Source organism: Pteronotus mesoamericanus, unplaced genomic scaffold, assembly GCF_021234165.1.
Source record: "Pteronotus mesoamericanus isolate MK-2021 breed Mesoamerican mustached bat unplaced genomic scaffold, CSHL_Meso_final contig_56, whole genome shotgun sequence".
NCBI lineage: Eukaryota > Metazoa > Chordata > Mammalia > Chiroptera > Mormoopidae > Pteronotus > Pteronotus mesoamericanus.
In genome coordinates, this window is record NW_026555201.1 from 2604303 (window position 1) to 2620135 (window position 15833).

At 35.3% G+C, this 15833-nt stretch overlaps 1 pseudogene; it reads right to left on the reverse strand.

Moving 5' to 3' along the window:
• Positions 1-796: 796 nt before the first annotated feature.
• LOC129075979 (programmed cell death protein 2-like) overlaps positions 797-15833 on the reverse strand; it is a 58116-nt pseudogene continuing 43079 nt past the window's right edge.

The following is a 15833-nucleotide window of genomic DNA, read 5'->3' on the forward strand; positions in this document are numbered from 1 at the left end:
CTGCCCCTGAATTGCAAAAACACTGAGGAGACTCCAATGAGCTAATGGAAAGCAAAAATTACATAGTTGAAAATATTTAGCTGCTCCTAAATTAGATTGGCTAAATACCAAGTGTTTTGGAAGAATTGCAACTTTTGTACAGTTCTGATGAAAATACAAAATGCTAAACCACATTAAAAAAGTACAACAGTTTTTTTTTATAATGTTAAATATCCATCTGACATATGACAGCCATTTCACTCATAGGTATTTGCCAAGACAAAATGAAACATATGTTCACATGAAGACTTAGACGTGAATGTTCATAGAAGTTTTATTTATTTTTTGACTTAATTAGGCACATAACCCATTTTTATTGAAGAAATATACTTACAAGTAAAAAGATCATTTCACTTAACCCTACCCTTCATAGTTAACCAGTTCACACTTAGTATGTATTTTTCCAGATATTTCTATGCATATATATGTACAAATATTTTTAAAAGTTTATGATCATACTATGAATTCCATATACAATGATATCTTGTTGTCAATTTAGATTTGTATCTTATTTGGTATGCATGTAGTTCTGTATCATTAAAAGTACACAGCCTTCCACTTGACAGATAGACCAAAATTTATGTCATTCCATGTTACTGGACGTTTTTGTTTCACTAAGATTTAGACATTGTAAACAATGCCTAAAACACCTCTGTACCTCTCTCTCTGGTATAATTAGTTTCTTAAGATAAGGTCCTAAAAATGGAATTGCAAGGTCTAACATTAGGAGCATATTTGAAGCTTTACAATGTTGTCTTTAAAGTGCATCTGTTACATCCTGCTTCCAAACCAACTCCTCTGTGGAACCAGCGCCCAGGCTGCAGCCTCCAGCACAGGTGAAGACGGCCAGGACGCCCCAATCAACACTCTGGTCCAGTCTGTCCTCTTTAGGTAGCTGAGGAGCTGAGGCACAACCTGGAAAATTCAAATATTATCTCGGCACCACAGGGGCAATCTGGAATATTCTTTTCTTGAGGGATATTTTCTTCAAAGATCCCCATGGGAGCAATTCCTCTGCCATATCTGAGACTCTGTTCTGGTTCCAGGACTATTTTAGTTTTTAACTTCTGGAAAATTTTATCTCTCCTAGATTCATGTTTTGCCATCGAACGCAGTTCTTCCTCAGGTGCTTCACCCATGTGCCCTATAATGTTCGATTTATCTTTCTACAAAATTTTGGGTGTCATTTCATCATCTGTTTCTATTACGATTTTAAATTCTGGAGAGTTGTGGTCTGAAACTGCATGGTGCCAATTATCTGATTGTGTGCAAGCCTGCTTATGCCCCGGTCTCCAGTCAGGCGCCTTGGTGCTCCTTACTGTAGTAATGGACCTTGTGCTATCAGGAGCACATTTTGGAACCTAAACAGGCGCAAACCTTGCAGGGAAGAGCCCCAGACTTGAGCTGGAGACACGTGGCTTCTCTCAGTATCGGGGAGGATTCTGAGAGGGTGGCTCACTTGTGTAAAGGTGATTTGTCCTTGGTTGCTGCTTTATAAAAACGTGCTGGGGAACTGCAGGGGGTGCAGCCGCCCAGTCCCCGCTGATTCCACAAAGCCTGGCTCCGTCTCCAGTGCCTCCCTGAGGGCACTCCACCCCGCTGGAAGGCAGAAGTGGGGCACTTGACAGCTTTAGTTTTATTACGCGAGGATTAAACAAAGTATGGCGTATCCATGACAATGGAACTCTACTTAGCCATAAAAATAAACAATTATTAATATACTCGATAACATAGATGAATCTCAGTGAGTGAAAGATGGAAGCAACAAAACAGTATATACTATATTTCCGCATTTATATAAAATTATACAAATTGCAAATTAATCTATGGTAACGGAGAGTAAATCGGCAGTTGCCCAGTGAGGGACAGAATGTAAGGGTATGAGAAAGGGGCTACAAAAGGCAAGAGGAAACTTGGAAGCAATAGGGATACGTGTTATACTGGTGAGTCAATAGCGTCACAGATGAATTCATACGCCAAATCTTGTCAAGTTGTACTCTAATTATTTGTAGATTATTCTTTAATTATACCTTAACAAGCTTTTGTTTTACTATTTTTATATTTTTTGTTAAAACACATGCTACCTGCTTAACTTAATCTTTTCTTGCAGGAAAATTTCATTTTCCATGGGGGGCCCAAAAGTCTATATTGGTGATTGGTCACCATGGACTATATCAGATTCTACCTTAAACTATTGAGGCATGGGACATTGTTTCCCTGTTTCCATTAATCTGAAGACAGATATGCTGATCTTCATAATTTTTTTTCACCAGATGCATTATTGTCCAGAAGCTCAAAGTGTGAAATGGTAACGCATAAAATGAATTGAAGAGATAATTTAATCGGCATTACTACCTTATTGTTAACCTCCACATATTCACTACCAACATTGAGACACATATTTAAATCAAATTAAAGAGAAAACAATCAGTCTAGTCTAACTCCACCTTTCAGATTACTAACCTGGGATCCTACCTATGAACATAGAGGGATTGAAAAATATGGGCCTGAGATTTTTAAACGGTGTTGGGAACACTGAATCAAACTCCTTTAATAAATATTCTGCCTGTGGTACCTTGAAGGAGATTTTATACCATTTATTTTCAATGGAAAGATTATTAAAAACTTAAATTCTGGCCACATTGTATCTTGAAGTTTATTATATCTTAAAGTTTATGGACTCTCCAAGTGTGAGGATTGATAAAGACTGCCAAAATAAAGTAGCAAAATAGAGGAGCTTTGACAAGTTATAGAAAAAAAAAATGATAAGGAAAGTCAGAAAAGCATACCTGGACCCTTTGCAATGTAAGTATTGTAAAATAATTTCTTTTTTCAAAAATAGATATTAATTCCATATGAGCAGCCCCAATTTTGACTGTCAGTTCTCACAGAATATAAACTCTAGGATACAGTCACACAAAGAGTAATTTGGTCAGAGGAGTTTTCACAAACTCACCAAAAGGGATTCCTGCTCCAGCCTTACAGGTAGTAGACAGGCCACCTCACCTGCACGACAAAACCACAACGGTCTAAGTCTTCAAGAAGCCCCCTCCTTGGGTACAGCTGATTGAAGAGTTCAAACTCTCTCAAGCACTTAAAAAATGTGTTTCTAGCACTAGAGTTTTTAAAAGTCTTCTTTCAGCAATGAATTCATTCCCATGTATTTCCTTTTTGTCAACACTAAGCATATGGATAATGCATTTATTTGCAAGTAATATATGCTTTTTGTCTAGAATGAGCTAGCTTTCATTGTCATCTAGTAAATATTGTATTTCAGTACTAACTTTAAAATATTATTTTCACAACACTAATAATGAGAGAGGTACATAGCACTCATTTTTTAGATGAAAAATTATTTAAAAAAATATGCTTTCCTTAAAGAGGCAATATTAGAATCCATTTAAAAACTCAAAAATCCTTAAATGATCAGATCATTAATATCACTCTGTCTTTGGGCGGGGGCGGGGAGAAATGGTTTCACATATAGAACCAGGGACTAGTGCATAAATGTAATGGGGCAAAAATTTTACCAGCTTCACAAAAATTACGCATAAGAATTTGGTTAGCATTCTCAGTTCAGATAGTTCTTATATTTTATATGATGGTATTTCCTTAGTTTGCTTAAAGTGTTTTTATATAATTTATACAACTTAATCCTAATAAATACTCTATAAAATGTAGAGTGAGAAACATTATGATTAATCTTTTATAGTTAAAAAATAAAGCTTGAAAATGCTTGGGTTTTACATCAGTTTATAACATATTTATTTAATAACAAAGCTTCAAGTATATATATATATATACCATAAGATTTCAGTTTTCCAAGCATTGTTTGTTTTACTTTGAAGAAAAACGTTGACATATATTGTTAATATGTAAGGAGCAAGGACTTGGAAGCCGTTATTACTGTAACCTTTATGCATATGCTACTTGCCTCCAAAGATCTTGGAACTATTGACAAATTTACTCTCTTCTTGCAATTTCACAAAGTAGGTTAAATGAAGGGACAAGGCTCATTTTAAAGTGTGGAGATTTAAAGTCTAAGGAGGTAATTTGCAATTTTGTTCCAATCTGAGATTTGGCCTGCTAATATCTTGAGGGTCCTAAGGACCTTCACAGCTGTACCTGTGTGCACAGCTATACCTGTGTGCACAGACAGCTACGTGTACCTGTGTGCACGGGACTGGGAGCACAGTGGTGGTGGGGAGGGTCCATTAGGTAGTAGACTCTGCTGATAGGAGTCTTCTGTTAACAGCACAAGGTGGTCCACGCAATCCCTTTAAGGATCAGTTCGTTTAGCTTGGCTTTCTAATTTAGTGAAATTCAAACAAGTATTTTTTAATATGCCTATTTTTAAATTAACACTTTCTCCTTTCGCTAGAATCCAAATATAAAAACTTGCATAAAATTTCTTTTACCTTAGTAAAACTACGTATAGGTTTTGCTAACATCTAAAGAAGAAATCTATATAGAATTTTTAAAAAATGCCCAACAATACAAAAATGATAAAAATGAAGAGGGTAGTATATTAATCTGGGGTGAGGGGCATATTAGACAGAATTAGACATTAGAAAAGAAGTTAATATGCCATTATTTCAAATTATTTTTATTTTTTTCCTCTGGAGTAGATTCTATATTTTTAGAGTGAGCAAATATAGAGGAGAAAATTACTTACCTGTAATTTTTCTATTACATTAAAAAAACTAGATCATTAAGTTTGTACATCTCACATTTAGTGGGAAAACAGATAGGTAGTTGCAGAGGGTAGCTGGCTTGAATTGGCCTCGTTTGATTTTGCAGGTAGAACCTTGTGAGCTTAGATTTACTAAAATTAAGAAAGTTTAAAATGGAAGAAAAGGAAGAAGGGGAAAATCAGTGAATTTTTAATTTTTATTATAAACAGATTTTAACATAAACTAAAATGATATTTCAGATTATATTTGGAGACAGTCCTGCCATTTCCATGTGTAAAACATCAACCTCTTATTAATTAGATCATTTAAATGATTTCTTAAGGAAGGAGTTGGGGAGAGAAAGAAGAGTTGATATTTTGCACCACGTAGTTGTTGATTCTCAAAGATGTCTGTCCGTTGACGGTGCACTGAAAGTGCCAAAGTTTATGCTGATTGTATATTATGTGAATGTTTTCCTCTGAAACTGCCATTTTCACGTGCAAAGATAAACTTCCTAATTTAGCATTTAAATTGACTAGATTAAAATTGTGTCTCCCAAAAACCTGTGTGTGTGTGTGTGTGTGTGTGTGTTTCTGGATCATTCTAAGGCTGAACTTCAGTGTAAGAGTGAGATTTTTCTTCCTACTCTCATTTTAATACAGTTCACACAAATTAGGCAGGAAACACCAACTTTTTGGTTTATAATTCTCTCTTTGTGCTGTTAGAGGGGCAAGAGGGAAACAACGTGCCCTTTCTTATCTCCTTTACCACTGAATAAACTAGAAGAAAGATAAATAGAAAGAGCAAAGGGAAAAAGAAGAGAAAGGGAGAGAAGGAGGGGAAGAGAGAGAGAAGTAGAGAGAGAAAGAGGGGGAGAGAGGGAGAGAGATATCGAGATCTTTTCATTTAACAGTTAACACCTGAGAAAACACCAACTGGATTGAATTTTTTTCATGCTTCTGGCAAACCTGCATATGGTCTTTGTTTTGGTTAGCCTCAGATAGGGCTTTATTTATGTGTGCTAACTGGCCACCTCAACTGTGACAATTTAAAATTAGGTCACTATTTATAATTCAAGGTATATGTGCAAAACAAACAGAGAAGATTGTTCTAAAGGTAAAGACATTTAGTAAAGAAAAGATAGAGATAGCTTTTTTTTAATAAAACAACATTTTTAGTTATTTTTTTATGTCTTGAACTTTTTCCCCAGGGGTACTTTTTGGGTCACCAGTGAAGAGAAACTGAAAGAATTCTAAACATCCTCATGGGTCTCTTTATTCCCCAGATGCATCTTTTCAAGTAGTTTGTTTCTTGTAGGAGGGACAACAATACCTTAATTATTAAATAACTACTTACATTTTACCCAAACTATGTTCAAAAAAGTAATTTATCCTTGCTTTACTCATATGTAGCCTTCATTTGAGTATAAAGTCTACCAAAGGTTGATTGCTCAACTTTTAATTTTAAATATTAAATGGTTGTCTCCTTACCTTACTCTATTATATTGTCTGTTATTCTTCACACCATAGAACAATGATTATCCTTAAAGACTATGCATTCGCCTCCTTTATTTTCAGATGCTCTATCATCTATATCTATGGGGACCCACATTCTTATAACTTGGGATACAAACCTCTCATAAAATATAAACTCCAGACATAGCAGTATGATAGATTTTCCCTAAAAGTCAGATTTGTACCCTCAATCTACCATGGAATTTAAGCACAGATAGATCCCTTATTTCTCCTGTTTTAAAATAAGAAATTATAGTCTCTTGAGTTCTAGAGTTTCTGTAAGAACAGCAGAAGGAACACTCAGCTAATGTTTAGTATCCATATGCTTCAATAAAGTGACCAGATGTCCTGCATTTGTCAAGAGGGACAGATAATTGTTTTTTCCCTCTCTCTCCCTCTCTCTCTCCTGATTATTTCCTTCACAAAGTCTATCATGGATACATTTTGTGCCTTTACTGGCTCTCCTTGCAATTCTTATTCATGCCTTGCTCTAAGAATATCATAACTGATAACCTAGTGCTTTGTACTTGGGACTTGAGGAAAATAAAAGTTAGTCACTCCTTTGGGGTTCTGTAGTTTATGGTATAAACACTTGTAGCAGAATTCTCATCCTGCCTATGAAGTCATATAAAGTAAATTAATAATTTAAAGCAGGCAGGATCCTGGTTTTTTAAAGGCTGAGTTTTGACACACATTTTAAATCTTTTAAGTATTAAATTTAAATAATAAAATGTGATCTCATTATACAGTCAATACTGTCAGGAAAAGTTGTCCAAGAATTGGAAATGGGAGGAAGAGATTACTGGATGTCTTTCAAATAGAGTGCTGGGTGTTGTCCATCAGACTCTTCAACAATGATCACATTCTTAAGGGGTATGCACTTTTGAGTAACTTTTTATTGATTAGGTCAGGTATTTGTAAACAGTTTAGTCTCAGAATCTCATGATGTTCTTAAGAGGAAATTATCAAAAAAATGAAAAGACAACCCACAGAATGGGGACATATTTGTTGTTACCTCTGATATAAGGTTCATATCCAAAATTTATAAATAACTTCTAAAACTCAACACCAAAATAACAAACAAGCCAATTAAAAAATGGGAACAGGGCCTTGGCTGGTGTGGCTCAGTGGACTGAGTGCTGGCCTCTAAACCAAAGGGTCGCCGGTTCAATTCCCAGTCAGAGCATATGCCTGGGTTGCAGGTCAGGTCTCCAGTAGGGGGTGCATGAGAGGCAGCCACACATTGATGTTTCTCTCTGCTTCTTTCTCCTTCCCTCCCTGTCTCTCTAAAAATAAATAAATAAAATCTTTAAAAAAAAACTGGGCAAAGGACCTGAATGGACACTTTTCTGGAGAGGAAATACACATGATCAATAGACATATGAAAAGATGTTCACCATCCTTAATCATCTGAGAATTGTAAATTAAAACCACAGTGAGATATCATTTAACACCTGTCAGAATGACTATCATCAATAAATCAAATAACAAGTGCTAGTGAGGATTTTGAGAAAAGAGAGCCCTTTTGCATGTTGCTGGGAATGCAGACTGGTACAGCCACTGTGGAAAGCAGTATGGAGATACCTCAAAAAATTAAAAATGGATCTGCCTTTTGACCTAGCGATCCCGCTTCTGAGAATATAGCTAAAGAAACCCAAAACACTAATTAGAAAGAACATAAGCACCCCTATGTTCATTGTAGCATTATTTACAATCACCAAGATATGGAAGCAGCCCAAATGTCCATCAGTAGATGAGTGGGTTAAACAACCATGGGGTATTTATACAATGGAATACTACTTGGCTGTAAAAAAGAAAATTTTACCCTTTGTGATAGCATGGATGGACCTGGAGAACATTATGTTAAGTGAAATAAACTAGTCAGAGAAAGACAAATAGCATATGATTTCACTCTAATGAACAACCTAAACTACAAGGAAAATGGGGACAGACTCAGAGATGGAGAGCAGGATGACAGCTGGTAGAGGCGGAGGAGGTTGGGGATGGAAGGACTGAGCAAAAAGGAAAAATGGACATGGACAATAGTGTGGTGAGTGCTGGGGGGCTGTGGGTATACAGGGACTAAGTAGTAATGGAAAAAGATACAATAAAGATTAAATTTAAAAAATTGAGGACCCTATAGTTTTGTTTATATTGATATTTAACATATACATCAAAACTAAGAAATTAAAGTATATATTTGTTAATTTATTTTAAATAACAATAATAAATCCATCACCTGTTAGCATAGGTGCCTGTTTTCATTTTTAAAACAGCACCCGAGGAAATTTTTAATTTATTTTAAAGAGAGAGGAAATGTGTGTGTGTGTGTGTGTGGTGGGGGTTGAGAGAAACATTGATCAGTTGCCTCCCACATGCCTCCGGACTAGAAATTGAACCCACAACCTAGGTTTGTGTCCTAACCAGAAATTGAGCCTGCCACCTTTTGGTGTATGGGACAGCACTCCAGCCAACTGATCTACCTGGCCAGGGCAGTCAGTACCTGCTTACTTTTATGAAAATGATTATATTTTCCAAAATAAAATGTTTAGGGAAAAGCAACATTATTTTACAGTTTTGCAAATTTCTTTAATGTCTGGCTTAATAGAAGACAGCTGGATTCGCATGCCTGCTGCTGCTTTCAATTCACTGCAGTCTGTTTTTTTGGTTGGAGTACATAAAAAAAAATCTAACCCCACACAGATATGTAGTTAGAAAAGGGAGGAGTATTTTAGGAGACCTTTCATATAATTTTGCATGTTCCTCTTTGATATGACACGTTGGTGGATGAATGGTAGTTTCTTGAAGGTCAGTGGCAATGTGGAATCTGAAAACATAGCAATGAGTTTTTCAAATTGTTCCTTTTAAATTTATGTATCTTGTACTTTAAATGGATCATTTATGTATTTTTGATAATATAACATTGTGAATTGGTCATTTAGAAAATATAAGCACAAAGGTATTCATGACAGCAATGTTTGTAATAGAGAAGGATTGGAAATAACTTAATAGAAAACTTGTTAAAATGTGGGAATACAAAAAAAACCCACAAAGATTATTTTATACCCATTAAAACACTGTTTGTGTGCATCTAATGTCAGAAATAGATGCTTTATCGTAGAGTGAAAACATTTGTTATAAAGCTGTATTACAGTATAGTCACATTCATAGAATTTGGTATATGCATGTTGGCATAGATAGGTAGATAAAGTTTTGAAGGAAATTTTCCAAAATGTTAATCACAACTATTTCTGGGTTGAGAGATTTGGGGACTTTTGTAATATTTTAATTATTTAATTTTTGTTAACAGATGTAATGCATAACACATATGTAAGCATATATACATTTTTACTGTTAGAGGAAACAATAAAGCTATTTTCTTTTTGAAAAATGAAAATCAGTTTTGTTTTCAAAAACAAAATAAAAATAAAAAATAAAAACTTTTATTTTGATAGTAAGTGTTGGCAAGAGTTCAAAGCAAGATGTTGCTTATGTGCCACTAGTAGAAGTATCAGTGCAATCTTCCTGATCAGAAATTTGGCTGAAAATTCTTAACATTTATACTTGCAAATTTAACCAGTTTACTTCTATTAATTAATTTTATAGAAACACTCAGAAATATACTCAAAGACTTATATATTGGGTTGGCCAAAGAGTTCATTTAGTTTTTTTGTATAATGGTTCTTTTTTCTTCAACTTCATTAAAAACAATTTTGTTGGATTGTATTGTGACAGCTGCCATATTATAAATGCATTTTTTTTAATATGCATTAAAAAAAATCAAAATTAGTGAATTTTTGTGAAGCCATTTTAATATTGAAGATGAAATAATATATGTGATATTTTCAGTGTATTATGCTTTATTATTTCAAGAAAGGGAAAAATGCAACTAAAATGCAAAAAAAGATTTGTGCAGTGTATGGAGAAGATGCTGTGACTGATTAAATGTGTCAGAAATGGTTTGTGAAGTTTCTTGGTACTATTGAGATTTTGACCAAGTAATTCTTTGATGTGGGGTTGTCTCATGCATTGGAAAATGCTTAGCAGCATCCCTGGCCTCTACCTACTAGAAGCCAATGGCAGGAGATGGCCAATGTGCTCAAATATCTGTAGTTGCAAGCACTGTGATTTAGGAAAGGAAACTATAAGAAGTTGTGAAATAGGGGCCATAGCCATCTCTTTCTCTATTTAGTTAGTTCTATGGGATTCGTTGCCTTGCTATTCCTTTCTTTGATCCTACTTGGACCTCTAGTCTCTGTTCTTTGTCTTTAGTTGCCACCATTCTGGTTCATTAGTGGCTCATAATTCCAAGTGTTACTTAAAGTTACAGATCCACATTCTTATACCTTTCTTATTGTTGGGAACCATCCTGTCTGGTTTCAGGGACTGTAGCCTCACCTACAGGCGAGAGGGCCCAAGGCTGGACCTGAGCAAGGAGGCCTTGGGAAAACGGGCCACTGAGGAGATGAAACTGTCTCCCTGGCAAGGGGCACAGTCCCTGCCTCCCTCACAGCACCCTGCTTGGCTCTGTGATGGCTGGTACTCAATGACAGGAAAAATTCCTCATGAGGAGGGACGACCTAAGACAGACATGGCCAATATGGGCAGCAGACATGGACTTGGAGGACATGGAGAAAGGGCAAAAGGCCCACACCCCTCAGCTCAGCTTGAATGTGGCCGGAGTCCTCATTCTATCTGAAAGGAGTTTCCTTATCTCTTGGTGGCTACACCCTACCTGCTTGGCTTAGGCCTGAAACAATACTAAAGGCAGGTACAGCCCTAAACTAGATTGAGTGGTTCCCAGGGGGAAATCAGGCCTAGAAGTAAATTCCTTGAAGCATGCTTTGTTCTTTCCTCAAAAGCTATTAAAACCTGCTCAATTGTGAAGGAGATTTACATTACTCTTAGACCCTGGCCTGAGGCAGATCTCTTTTGTTCCTTCCATTGCTATCTATGATCTCTATCTGTTTTCTGTAAACATAGCTTTTTGACATTGATTGATGAGCTTTGTTCCATACTGCTGTGCATCTGGTTCTCAATAAAAGCCTTTGGACATGGGGGCTCAGAGCCTTCTGCACTAGAGGGAAAAGAGCCATGTCCCCCCTCCTGGCAAACAGAGAAGTGTTTGCGACGACTTGTGTTCATTCCCCGAATCCGTGAGAACCTCGGTACAGGCTCTGCAGGATTCAAAGCCCTACACCCTCCTCAGCTGGCTCTGGACAGTAACCCTCAGATCCAGGAGCACCCGCATGGCGCTCCACTGCCACACTTATATTTTATTTCTGAGATTCTGAAATACTATTTCAAAAACCAATGATAGCAAAAAAGAAATAGTTTTTGTTTTTATTTTTAAATGTATTTTTAAGTTACATTTGAGATGCAGTATTATATTAGTTTCAAATGTAGAACATAGTGATTAGACATTTATATACCTTATAAAGTGATCACCCTGATATGTCTATACCCATCTGACACTATACATAGTTATTACAATATTATTGATGATATTCCTTATGTTGTACTTTACATCCCCATCACTATTTTTATAATTGGCAATTTGTACTTCTTAATCTCTTTTCCCTTTCTCATCTATCCTGCCCCCTCCTGTCTGGCAACCATCAATTCTCTGTATCTATGAATTTGTTTCTGTTTTGTTTGTTCATTTATTTTGTTTTGTTTCGTTTTTCCACATTTAAGTGAATTTGCATGGTATTTGTCTTTCTTTAACTTATTTCATTGAGCATAATATCTTTTAGGTCTTGTTGTTACAAATAGCAAGATTTTGCTCTTTTTTATAGCTGAGAAATATTCCATTGTATATATTCTATTTTATATAGGTATATATTCCACATGTTCTTTATCAAGTTGTCTATTGATGAGCACTTAGATAGCTTCCATATCTTGGCTATTGTAAATAATTCTGCAATGAACATAGTGAGGGAGTATAGAACAAATTTAGGGAAAGCTCCCAACAAATGGAATGAGAAAATAGGTACAGACATCACAGGCCAATAGGTCACTAGGTCTTCTCACCCCCACATATGATCAAAGGGAAACAGTTTATGTCAGGAAAACTCTGGTGTCAACAACAGTAAGAACCAGCTAAAATCAGATCAGTCCAAGATAGAGGAAAAATTGACCAGAGAACCATCCCAAAGCTCATTTTATCATCATTATAGTGAAAACTGACATTACAAGTAGAAGAGGTACCAAGGGGGTTGAATACCATGACACTCTGAAAGGGACCATATTAGGAACAAGAACCTCTGTCAACCATAAGGTGGAGTCAGAATTTGGAGCCACCAAGTTCAGAAACAACCCGCCCTTGGGAACACAGGAAATCCCAAGAGCTGACTGCCTGTGGCACACAACTCACTTGCTGATTGGCCCGTGTCCATTCGGGCTTTCCTTTCTTGCATGGGGAGGTGGCTGCGAGACTTGCAACAAGGGAGACAGCAGATGGCGGCCGCCAGTCCTGGGATCAACCCCTGATCCTGCCTCCAAGAACTCGTGTCCTACCCATTTTTTTCTCTACCTAGATAAAATGTGCTTTAGCTCTCAATCAGACTTGCTCTTGAATTCTTTCTTGCGTGAGTCAAGAGCCTGGAGGTCCCAGATGGTGCCGATGCAGGGCTCTCTGGGCTTGGAACCAGGTGGGTGACACCGGGAGTGCATACATCTTCTCAAATTATTGCTCCTGGCAACACCACTACAGGAGGAGAAAGAACAAAAGACATAACATTTAAAAAGCCAAGTAGAAAATAATTTTTTATCTTACTCATAATTTTTCATCTTAATTATAAACGGTTTTTACTGTCCAAAAATATTTCTATATGTCCATTATAAAAAGAAAATTTCACTACTTCCAGACAATGTCAGGTTTATTTTCATGTATTATCATTTTGTTACTATGTTTAGTGATTAAATCTCAAGAAAATTTAAATAGATCTCTCACTAAAAGCAAACAGGAAAATCAACAGCAAAGAAAAAAAGACAAAAAAACAAAACAAAACCCAAAAATAAAATAACAGTCTCTCACTAAAAGAACTAGTAAAATACTGTTTTAATTTCTTGGCATCTACGATAATTTGTTGTTGTTGTTGCTTAAGTCATGTGCACATAAGGAAGGTTTACAGTGATATAAATTTGGGAAGAAAATTCACAGGATTTGGGGTTTTGGTTCATGTGGATTCACCCACTCTAGTTTTATTTAGGCTAGGTTTCAAATGAATCCAAAATTTCTAAACAAGGCCTGCTATTGCTGCCAATATTTGCATGGTTTAGAGTATAAACTATTATTATTCCTAATGATAACAAAAGCAAGCATTATGCCTAAGTACTCACTGCACAAAAAATGCCTAATGACATTTTTCAACTTTGAAACAGATACATTTATGGTATATGAATTTGAACATACTGAGCTAGAAAGGTTGATTTTATGAAATTTTAGCATTAGTAAGATGGAAACAAATAATTTTAGCACTATTGAAAAAATATTACCACTTATTATTATGGATAAGTTAAAACATTATACATTTTTATTATGTGTTAAACATACATGTTTTTATATGCCATAAAAAATTTGAATACTATTGAGGAAATGATTTTTTTTAAGAAGTGCTTTGTTTTATGTTAATACATGTACATTGGAGCATTTTTTTCTCTCCAATACATTTGCTTTTATATTTTAACAACAAACTACTTTGCTTTCCAGCTATATCTCTTATAACGTCTTGCTAAAGAAGAGTTCATGCAACCTATATATAGAGTATGATGGGATGAAGTCAGAGGGAGTATTCACAATGAATTCATTGTATTTATACAGTACTTTATATTTATAAAGTTATTTATATATAGTGCATCATTGCTCATCAAAACGACTTGATTGTGCAAATATTATCTACAGTGACCAGATAATCACACTGTGGCCCAGATTAACAGTTGTTAGCTAAATGGTGTATATGAAAAAAGCATTCCACTCTCCTGACCTCCTATTGAAATTTCTTTTCACCACCATGCTGAGGGAAGGGATCATTAACTCAAATACTGGAGGCTATCTTGAAATGAATCCTTGATCATAACGGACCTAAAGTATTCTGTTCTACAACTGTTTAAATTAAAATTCAACAAATAATTGCTCAATTTCATTTTATGCTGACTATAGAGACCTGGTCTCGGAGGGCCTAAAAAGGGAACCTATTACTCAGAAAATAAAGAAAATCTCTTATTGAATTGAATTAAAGTAATTCATTTATTTTTTTTCTTCTTTAAAGATCTTTTCATTGATTGTTATTTTAAAAATTCCCTTAGGAAATTATTTATAAATGAATAAGTTTGATTTTGTGATAAAACTAAGTTCTACTACTTACTTTTCTTCTCCCTTGGAGTGCTTGGAACTTTTTCCTTCTTCACGTCTACTTTTACTTCATTTATACATCTACAAGTAGCTTTTCCTCATTTTTTCCACCTTTAATCTCTTTTCTGCTCACCTAAGATAGGCTTACTGCAAATATGGATTTCAACCTTGTAGTAGGGTATTTAAAAGTAAAAATGTAAAAAAACAGAGTAATGTATTTAATATTATTCCAGTATTGATTCTGCCTTTATAAGCATATATTGAACTGAAAAAAATTTTATTTCAGTGAAATTTTTGATCAGTTCCTCATGCTCTTGACCAAAATCTTTTGAGATTTTACTAAGCACAGGGTTTTTCCCTATGTACTAGGAATTAAAAAATTAGTAAGACCCAGTCCATGATCTTGAGAAATCTTGAGTTGAGTAAAATGATCTAATTTAGTATTTTGGCATGTTTATTTTTGGCCTATTTACAGATTTTTACCAGAATTTTTAATAGGTCCTTGATTCAGCCATGACTCTGTGACTGACTCTCCACATAATGGAATTTCGTTGGTAGCATTAACTGGGAGTGGAAGGTTGAGTTAGATAGATAAATCACTAGGTCTTCATTGGTAATAAAAGCTACTTTAATAAAAAATGGATTACTTATACAGATTCAGTAATGTCAAATGTGGAAGAGTTAGAGTTTGAAGAACCATGATTAGCTATGTATTAAAGAAAAATTACAACTCATTTTCTGACATTTTGTCTGGTTTAATTCCTATTTTTTCTCTTTTTAAAAACTGGTTTGAATTTCCTAGCTTCTATCACTACAAAACCTCTTCTTACTTAAGACAGATAATATTTTGAAGGGCTTTATATAAAGCATTTCAGACATGTATCAATTCTAAGGTTTTTTTCATAATCATTATTTTAGATGAGTTGATCAAATATAAAAATTTTGTATAGACGTGAAGTAGGATTTTTCCCCAAGATTTCCAAAATGGTTACTGAAAACAGTGAAACCCTATATTTTATTGGCAACGAGCTATAAGGATTTGAACCTTTAATCAAGAATCACTAAATGTTTCAGTTTATAAATTGTTTATGAATTCACTAGGGCTCTCCACCCAAGTCTGTTCCACTTGAATGTAAAGGCTGGTTCTCTGCTTACAGCATCCTAGGCAGTGCAGGCGTCTATGGTTCACATGGGACTGAATTCAAGATGAGATGAGAGTGAGTCGATCGTGTATAGACATGCTTAAACATT